This window comes from Hippopotamus amphibius, chromosome 12, assembly GCF_030028045.1.
Source record: "Hippopotamus amphibius kiboko isolate mHipAmp2 chromosome 12, mHipAmp2.hap2, whole genome shotgun sequence".
Classification (NCBI taxonomy): Eukaryota; Metazoa; Chordata; class Mammalia; order Artiodactyla; family Hippopotamidae; genus Hippopotamus; species Hippopotamus amphibius.
Genome location: NC_080197.1, coordinates 1174958 through 1184424, shown reverse-complemented (window position 1 = coordinate 1184424; position 9467 = coordinate 1174958).

Genomic DNA, 9467 nt, shown 5'->3' with positions numbered 1-9467 from the left:
CAAAAGGCAGAGAAACCCCAAGAATCGGAATCAGATGTTAAAGCAGAACATCAAACACACCCAGGCAGTTCCGGGATCTCCCTGGGTCCCGTCGTGGTTAAGCATCACGGGTCGGGCCTGGCGGGCGGGGGGAGCGTGACGGGGTCCGGGGAGATGCCGGTGGGGGTGGGGGGCACAGGCAGACACGGAGCCAGGCCCTCGGAGCCGCGGGACCTCTGGGAACAAGGATTCAGCTTGCCGCGGGACATCTCTGAAGGGGAGACCACTGCCTGTGACAGAAGCCCAGCTGGGAGGCTTTCTAAGCCCACCCCCTCCCGTGAGCTGGGCGGGGTGGGGGGCGCGTGAACCCCGAGGAGGAACAGGCGGATCTTCAGGGTGGAAGGAAGGTCCACACCTCCAGCACCCCCATCTGCACTGAAGACCAGCAGCGGGGCCTTTTGCAAAGTCAGATCAACACTCCTTCCAAGACGGTAGGGCTAAGGCCCAGCCCCTACCCTCTGGCAACACCGAACTCCTCATCCTTCTCAGACAGGCTCCTCGGGGCTCCACAAGGGCGCCAGGCCTCTTGCTGCCCCAGGACCTTTGCGCGGGCAGGTCCACCTTCCCAGACCTCCCCACGGCTCCCCCTCAGTCTTGGATCAAAGTCTCCTTCGCCGTGAGGCCCACCCCGATGGCCTCGGGGCACGGCAGCCCACGCTCCCCAACCACGACTGCTGGAAGCTGCCCGGCGCCTTCCAGCCACGGCGTCATCAGCCGCTGTTCCATCTGTCGCCGGGATGCAAGTGCGCTGAGACCGGTTTGCTCCCCCGGAACAGTGCCTGCATACAGCTGGTGCTCAGCAGTGTTGTAGGACGATGGGTGGGACCCAAGAGGCAGTGGCTGTCGCGGCCCGCTGGCCAGAACCCTGCAGGAGCAGCTGCAGCCCACCGGAAACAGGGACGCCGTCGGTCAGCCTCCAGGCCTCACCATCCTTCCCTCCCACTGCCACCCCGGGGGCGTCTGTGAAAGGTCAGGCACGTGATGCCCACGTCTTTGACGGACAAAAGGCCTTTCAAAGAGGGACGTCCAGGCCAGCACGCCACCTGGCCATCGTCCAGAGGTGACCCACCGCCCCTGCTGCCGGGGGACAGGCTGGCATCGGTGGCTCTTCCAGCGGGGCGGGGGTACCGCGCCCCCCCACCGGCCCGGCCAGCTGGCCTGAGTCCGTCCCTGCACGAGGCAAGCGTGGCCACCCCCCAGAAGGGATGCGGCACGCATATCGGACACCGGTTCCCGAAACGCCGCCAAGGGAAGGAGTGGGACTCACTGGAGTGGTGGAAACCACCCACTGCCCCTCCACAGGGAGTCCTGGGAGAAGGCACACTGGGCATCTCCACAGCGTCGAAACCTACAGGTACAGGTGTGAACTGACCCAGAAATCGGCCCCGATGCGAGAGAGCAGATCGCAGGCTGGGGTGCGATTTCATCGTGGGGCAGAGCCCGAGCGGAACCCGAGACAAGCGGATGTGGTGGCCGCGGCAGCACCTCCCCCACCCAGAGATCCCCCCGCCCGAGCCGCCAGGTGAGGCCTGGGGGCACCTGGGGGAGCCCGGTTCTCCTGGGTTGTGGCCGCAAGGGCACCTTTCGCAGGACCCCGCCCCAGGTCCCAGCCCGTCCTTCCCATGACTCCCCACCTGCGATCTGGGGAGGCTCCCCCGCTCGGGGGGCTGGGGGGGGAACGCTACCTGGGTCTGCAGGACTCCGGGGCATGTGCCGACAGCGGGGGCCTCCCGCCACGGGACGCGTGTGTGGGCACACACGTGTGCGTGAGCAAGCGTGACCGTGGACACGCAGACATTCACTTCTAAAGTGCTGTCGCGTGAGGTGGATTCCAAACCTGGTCCTGGAGCTGGGTTTGAACCCCGGCTCCGGCACGTACAAGTGGCCTGACCTTGGGAGAGCGACGGCGGCCCCGGCCTCGGTGTTCCCAGCTGTAAGTCGGGCCCATACGGGGACCCACCTCACAGGGCGAGGTGAGGATGGGTCGACTCTGTCCTCGACTCTGTCCTCGGCCAGACTGCCGTCACCCTGGTCACTCCAGCACCCTTGGTGCCCCTTGTGGTCTGAGCCTGGGGCCGGCGGTCCGGAAGGCCCAGAGCACCAGTCGGGCTGGTGGGCGAGGCTCCCCGTTCGAGGCACTTCCTCCCGTGCCGGCTCCTGGGGGCACAGGGACGAGCTGGAGAGCGAGGCCTCTGAGGGACGGTTTGCACGTGGATTTGTTCTGCTCGGCAACACGTTACCCAGGCACGTGCGATAACCGCTTAATGCCTGTTACATGTGTAATCCGTTTCATTCTCAGCTGGCTCCCACGGTAATTACATTCTGCTGCATTAATTCATAACTGGATCATTTATTCCAAGTCGTGCTGGGTTGGGCCGCAGGCTCGAGGGAGGTGCCGCCGGAGGAGCCTGGCCTCCGCTCTGGACGTGCGCGGAGGGGGCGAGGCTGCCAGCGTCCCCCTGATTCCTGTGGGGGCTCCTGGTGGGCGGCTGGGACTCTGAGCCAGGACGGGGCCGGCAGAGAGCGGTGAGGAGGGGGACGATGGAACTGGCAAAGGCTGAAATAACATCAGACGCTTTACCACTTAACGTACGAGCTGTGCGTGACGTGTGCCCACGTGTCCCCACCCCCGCACCCCCGCGAGGCAGGCCGGCAGCTCAGCGTGCGATTGACAGGCCTGGGCACACCTGTGGGTTCAGTTCTGTTGGTCCTGGGAGTCTGACTTGACCTTTCTGTGCCTCCGTTTCCCCACTTCTGAAACAGGGATGAGACCACAGCGTCAGTTTCGCGGGGGCCCGTGGAGACCGGAGTGAGTCCTGGAGAAGAAGTGGATCTGAAATGACCACGGTGATCACCGTCCTTGGGGCTCAGGACGCTGAGGCAGGGCGGGCCCATCTGCGGGTTTTCCCGAGAAACAGAACCTGGGGGTGGGTGTAAACGCACGCACGTGAAGGCGTTCCAAGGCGCTGACTCTCGCCACGGAGGCCAAGGAGTCCCGCGTCCGCCGTCCGCAGACTGGAGGCCCTGAGCCAGCGGTCACGTTCAGTCCGAGGCCGGGGACCAGGGGAGCGGATGGTGTGAGTCCCGGTCACAGCACGTGGGCGCCCCGTGGCCCGTCGGGCTGACACAGCGCATACAACGTCACGCACACCCGCCAGGCCTCGCTGCCTCTTCCGGGAACTCAGGCGGCCCCAGGACCTCCGTCCACCGTGCCGGCCTTTCTCCGTCGTCAGGACCCCAGCGCCGGCACCAGAACCGTGTGGGAACCTGCCGCACACCCGCTGGTTTAGAATCGCTGGGGAGGGTCTTTGTCACCTGCAAAGGGTGGCCGTCCTTAGGTTTAGCCACCCCCAGCCCCGCCCCCGCGATCCCCAACCCCGCGGGCAGGCAAGCCCCACCGAAGTCACGGGAGCCACGCATTCTCCGGGAGCAGCGCCAAGCCCTCCGGAGTAATCAATCGCCGCCTGGAGCCCTGATGAAGGGCCTCATCAGCCCCACAGCCTCGGCTTCTCGACCCAACAGCCCATCGTGAATCTGGTGGCAGCTAATGACTGCGACTTCACAACAGGCACCGCAAGAATGGCAATTTCTTCGAGTATTTATGTCCCACCTTCCCCAGGAAAGCTCTGAGGGCAGCGTGCACAAGCCCCCCGCGGCCCGGCAGCACGTCCAGGACAGGGCTGGCAGGCGGTCAGACCATGGGACCCAGGTCAGGTCGCCGGTGAACAGCCTCCTGTCTCAGCAGGGGTGGGACGGTCAGAGGGAAGGATGAGCTGCAGGGGGGTGGGGAGGGTGGAGGGGGAGGAGGGAGGGGAGGGGGCACGGGCGCTGGGGGAGGGGTGGGGACAGGGACACCGTGCAGGCCTGCAGGCAGGTGGGGGGTGGGAAGGGAAGGGGCCAGGGGCCTGGCTGCTGTGGCCTGCGTCTCCCCAGCCTGGCTCCCCAGGGATGGTCCCCGGGGGACACTTTCTACGCGGCCCTTTCTGCTCTGTGTCTACGGGGCGGAGCGGGAGGTCTTGTTTTGTCTTAAGGAGGAGAGGGGGATCTCAGGAGGCTGTCAGACCCAGCGTGGGAGGGGAGGACTCCCTGCAGGGAGGGCTGCCCCAGGCCTCTCCCTCCAGGAAGCTGCTTCCTCCAGGAAAGCCCTGTCCCCCTCCCCCTCTCTTCCCTGGCCCCTCCGCCTCCTCCCCATCCCCTCCCTCCTCCAATCTGCAGTCGTGAGGCTGTCAAGGCAGCAGCCGGGCCTTCTCTTTCCCGCCACCTTTGATCCCTGATGACAGGACCTATCAAAAGCAAGAACTACTGAATCAGGCCAGAGCTGCATGGGGTACAGTGCCCGCCGGGAGGTGAGCTCCCCCAGGGATCATATTTCCAGAGCAGCCTTCAACCCCTGAGCTGTTTCTGGGAAGGGCACTGAGCGTCTCAGGAGGAATCTGGCCCGAGAGGAGCCTCCCAGGCTCAGGCTGACAGGTGACATCTAAACAGCTCTTCACTAGGATGTGTTATCTGCAAGCACTGGCTTAAACGAGCCTTCCCCCCACCCTCCGCCGCAGCCCTCTGGTTACCCAGGACCACCGTGGGTGCATCTACCGACCAGGCCGTGACAGGACGTTGAGAGCCTGCTGAACGCACGGTCCACCAGCCGCAAGGAGGGGACAGAGCACGGCCCGAAAACCAAGCCCCGCTCCTGAGCCCACAGCTCAGACCCCGCACACGTCCCCACCAGCTGCCGTCACTCTGCAGTCAGACCTTTGTGGTTCTCTTTCTTTTTTTAATCTATGGTAAGGTATAAAGGAAAAGAGGGTACTTGAAACCTTAGCAGTCACTTACCCTTTAGTCTGAATTAGCATCCGCTACTTCACCAAGAGCAGATTTGGATGATGCAGGCGGAGGCGAAAGGGAGGCAGGGCACGTAGAGCCAAAGAGGAAAGGCAGATGAAGAGGGTGCCACCTGCAAGAAAAGTCCCCAAAACAGGAGCTGGGGACCTCTGAAGAAAAATGTCATTTCACATCCTAATTTGGGCCGGGCCCGGCTCAGCCTCACGATGCTCCATTGGTCATGGAGACGGCTAAAGCCCAGACAGCCACACGGGACAGGGTGCCTTAGCGCACGTGGCTCCACGTCTGTGATATAAACGCCTCCTCTCGCATCCCAGCGGGAGGAACTGGAAGGGCGGCAAGATACCTCCGAGGACGGATTCTGACACTCAGTCTCAACCTGCTGACTTCCAGCTCAGAGAGTTTGCAGAGACTTGCGACTCAATACGCGCATTTTTATGTAACCCAGACTTTGTCTTGTTAACTCTGTCGTGAAACTGCCAAACATACAGAAGTGGAGAGAGAAAGGTGCGCCCATCACCCACGTCCACCATCCCGGCTCACGCACAGTCCGCTGCGTCCACCGTCACCCCGGCGTCTCCACCACATCATTATGGTGTTAACATTATTTGACAAAGTCAAAAACGCCCCATCCATCCATCGGTGGGTGAGGAACGGAGCGAAATGCTGGCCTCAGGGTAGTTTCCCGTGGCTCTGATTTTGAAGGCGAGCTGCAGAGCCGCCAACGGCCCCCTCCGGCCCCCCCAGACCTGGATGACGGAGCCGGACGCCCACCGCCGAGCCGGGCGGGAAGGCAGCGGACTCGGGCTGCTCGGGAATGCTCAGACGAGGGAGATGCCGGGGGCAGTCTCTGGAATATTTTGAAAGAAGCATTGCCTGGACCCTAGAATTATGTTTTCTCAAAAACCTGTTGTTCGTGAGTAACTGACTGGGTAGGCAAGTCAGTCTGAGACGGCGACGTGCAGTCGCGGAGCGCATCGTCCGCTGTCACAGGAAGGGGCAGATGATCTCCACTCGCTCCCGCCCGACTGAAGCATCTCAGCAGCTAATGTCTTCCTCATCCAGCCTTGAAATTTCCAGAGAAGACGGGAATCTATTCTTGTGCGGCAACCTCGTCATTCTCCAACTCATCACAGAAAAATGAAACCCTGGGCTCTCTCTGACGCGTTGCTGCCATTTCTCCGTCCTCACACGTAAAGGATTCAGCAGTTGAGTGCATCTGGACCCCAAGAGTGATGTCTGAAGGGCCCCCAGTGGGTTCAGTGTGTCCGGTTTTGCTCAAGCAACCATCGTCAGGACGCTCGCGTGCAGGAGATGGAAACACACGTCAAACCAGCTTGAGGAAAAGCAGGGTGGGCAGGGCCAGCTTCAGGGACGGCAGGATCAAGGGTTAGAGCAATGTCATCAGGGCTCCGGGCCTCTTTCCATCCCCAGCTCGGCTGGAACCAGCCTAGCAACCGGCGACAAGGGCCTGCCCTTCCCAACGAGGGGAAGGACTCTGGGCGTCCAGCTAGCGTCCCCAGGGTGGTGGGAGCGGGGACTCTGATTACCAGGGGCGGGGAGGAGAGGGCCAGCCCCCCCCCCCCAAGGCCATGCAGGGTGGACTCTCAGGAACAGAGACCCCTGGGACCCGGCAGGAGGGCCGTCCTGGGGCGGAGGGCCCCGTGGGTCTGGACAAGCAAAACCAGCAGATGTCCCCTCCTGAGTCAGTGCCAGCTGTCGCCGTTTGGCCTGTTGTGGAGACGAACAAAGGGGCAACAGATTCCCCGTCCGGAGGACATGCCTGTTCAACCAAAATGGCATCTGAAAAGAGCTTACAGAAACCAGACTCTGAGGTTCGAGGGCCGAGACAGATGTCAGCAGCCAGACTGTTCACTCAGCGACGTCCGGCAGCCGCGGCCCCTTTGAAAACAAAAATAGAATAACGTGACATCTCTCCTAGCCATGATGTATGGGTGTGTATTTAATATGTGATCTGTGGCCGGGTGTGTGTGTGTGTGTGTGTGTGTGTGTGTGTGTGTGTGGAGGGGGAGGGGAGGGAGATGGCGCACGTAAAGCACGCAGAACAATGCAGGCAGCAGACCCCCGTTCTGTTGGCTGCGAGGGAGCGTCTGTGCACAGGCACAGGAGGCACGAGTGTGTTTGTGGACCTGAGAGAGGGTGTGATTTCAGCAGATCTCCTTCGTTCTGCATGCATAATCTGATTGTATGTTAACTGCTCATTTACACTAGAACACATTTCCCTCAAACGTGCTAATGCTCTTTTTTTTTTTGCCCAGTGATGATATTTTTAACAACCAGATTGCAGAGCGGCACTGCCGTGCTGAAAGAGATTTCCGAGGGGAGAACAAACAGCTCTCCACGCGCGGGCACCACGCTCCCCCAGGAACGACACCCACGGGGGACGGATCGTGTGTCTGCAGAGCCTTCAGCCTCGCCCAGGAAAGGACGCTCCCAGGACTGGGCCCCAGAGGAGGGCCCACCCTTGCTCCCACTGGCCGGGTCATCCTCCCAGTGCCCACGGGGTGCCCACGAGCGAGGCCGAGAGTGACAGTGTGTCACTGCTGCCCCTGGAGAAGAGGGCTTGACGCGCAGCCTGCACTCAGCCACCCAGAGACTGCAGCCCCGCAGGCTGCGGTCACTGGTTAACGGCAGCCCTGGACCCTCACGGGGCCCCCAGAAGGACTCTTCAACCCCCCACAGTCAGCAGGTCCAGAGAAAGCCCCTCTGAGGCCCCAGCGCCAGCGCTGGCCAGCTCTGCCCACCCCACCCCTCCACCGGTCTGTGTACCCGGGAAGTGTCCGCACTGGGGTCTGTCTCAGCCAAGGAGCCCTTCAAGTCTTCCAGCTCTTCCGACATTTTGATTCATTTCAGCAAAACAGCATCACCCTCACCATCCTACTGTGGCCTCAGTGACCAGGGTGGCCTGCACCCATCCTGGGCAAGGCCCCCTGGCAGCTCCTCCACGGCTGCTGTCTGAACTCTGGTCCCAGAAGCAGACCCTGGGCAAGCAGGGCACCTCAGTCCCCCAGGAAGCCTGGACTGTCACTTACAGCTCAGAGAGTGTCCCATCTCAAGGGACACGGCAACAGTGGGTCGTGGGATGCAGTCTGCCCGGGGAGTGCAAACCCCAGGCACTTCTGGCTGGTGCTCTGGGTTGTGGGGGGAGGGGGGTGCCCCAGGGACAGATCGTTGAAGGTCTCAGGCGACACCCCAAGGTCCTGACCCTGGTCCCTGAACTATGAGTTTGTAATGAAACTCGGCAAAGGGGCCTTTGCAGATATGGTTCCAGCGGAGACCTCATCCCGGATTGTGGGTGGGCTGGTGCCATCAGCTTCCTTGAGAGCAGAGAGCTTGCTTGGCTGGCGTGGAGGCCTCCAGGCGCCAGGCAGCCCCGCTGACAGCCAGCCAGGACGGAGGCCTCCGTCCTACAGCCACACGGACCCCCGTGCGCCAAAGCGATTCTCCCCAGAGCCCCATCGAGGGCCGACAGGTGATGCCTTGGCCGGCCCACTGTACTCACGACCCAAGAGCCGAGACAGGACAGCTGGCCCCTGGGGGCTGTGCTGTGTGGTCCCTGCAGGGAGCCCTGGCCACAGCTGCCCCTGCCCGGCCTCTTCTGCTGGGTCAGTTTCCCCTGAGAGGAGACCAGGCCCCGTCCCCTCTGCCCCAGATCTTCAGGCCTCCTTGTCCTGTAGGTGAATTCACACATGACTGTCTCAGGTCACTTTGGGGGCAAGTGACCAAGACCCAAGTCTAACTGACTGGAAGGCACAAAGGGCTCAATGGACCAGAATGTCTACAGGGACAGCCGGGGCCGGCCCAGGGCCTCAAACCATGTCCTTGGGAGCTGCAGGCTGTTTCACTCCCAAAATGGTCTGAGAGAGGTGGGGACTCCCAGGGAGGCAGGGGTCCCAGGGAGGTGAGGGTCCTAAGAGGCACGGGTCCCAGGGAGGCAGGGGTCCCGGGGAGGTGAGAGTCCCAGGGAGGCGAGGGTTCCAGGAGGCAAGTATCCCAGGGAGGTGAGGGTCCCAGGAGGCAGGGGTCCCAGGGAGGTGAGAGTCCCAGGGAGGTGAGGGTCCCAGGAGGCAGGGGTCCCAGGGAGGTGGGGCTCCAGTAGTAGTCAGAGGTGCTGGCTTCTCCCCCGTAGCTTCTGTGTCAGGGTCCCACCACTGAAAACACTGGGCCAGGCAGTGGAAGCCAGAGGTGGACCCAGGCATGACGGGAGGGGGCGCCCTGTCTCTGCACGCTGGCTGGCCGGAACTTAACTCCCGTGACACGCCCACCTGCAGGGCAAAGGGGAGAGGGGGTGCCCCCCGCCTGGTCACCCCTCACTAGAGTCCCAAACTTGCTCCGGAGGTTGCACCCTGGAATCCACAGGCCGCCAGGCCTGCTGCGGGCGCCTCCGTGGGACCCCCTCCTCCCTCCAAAGGTCCCGTCACGGAGCAGGGGTGGCCCCCGGCAAGTGGGTCACCTGCCTTTTTCCGAGGGTGTCCCATGAATGGGCATCGACGCTCCAAGGCAGGAACGACACAGGAGGCACGGCTCAGGTTTTATTTCGGAACTCATATGAGTCATTCGGAAATGGG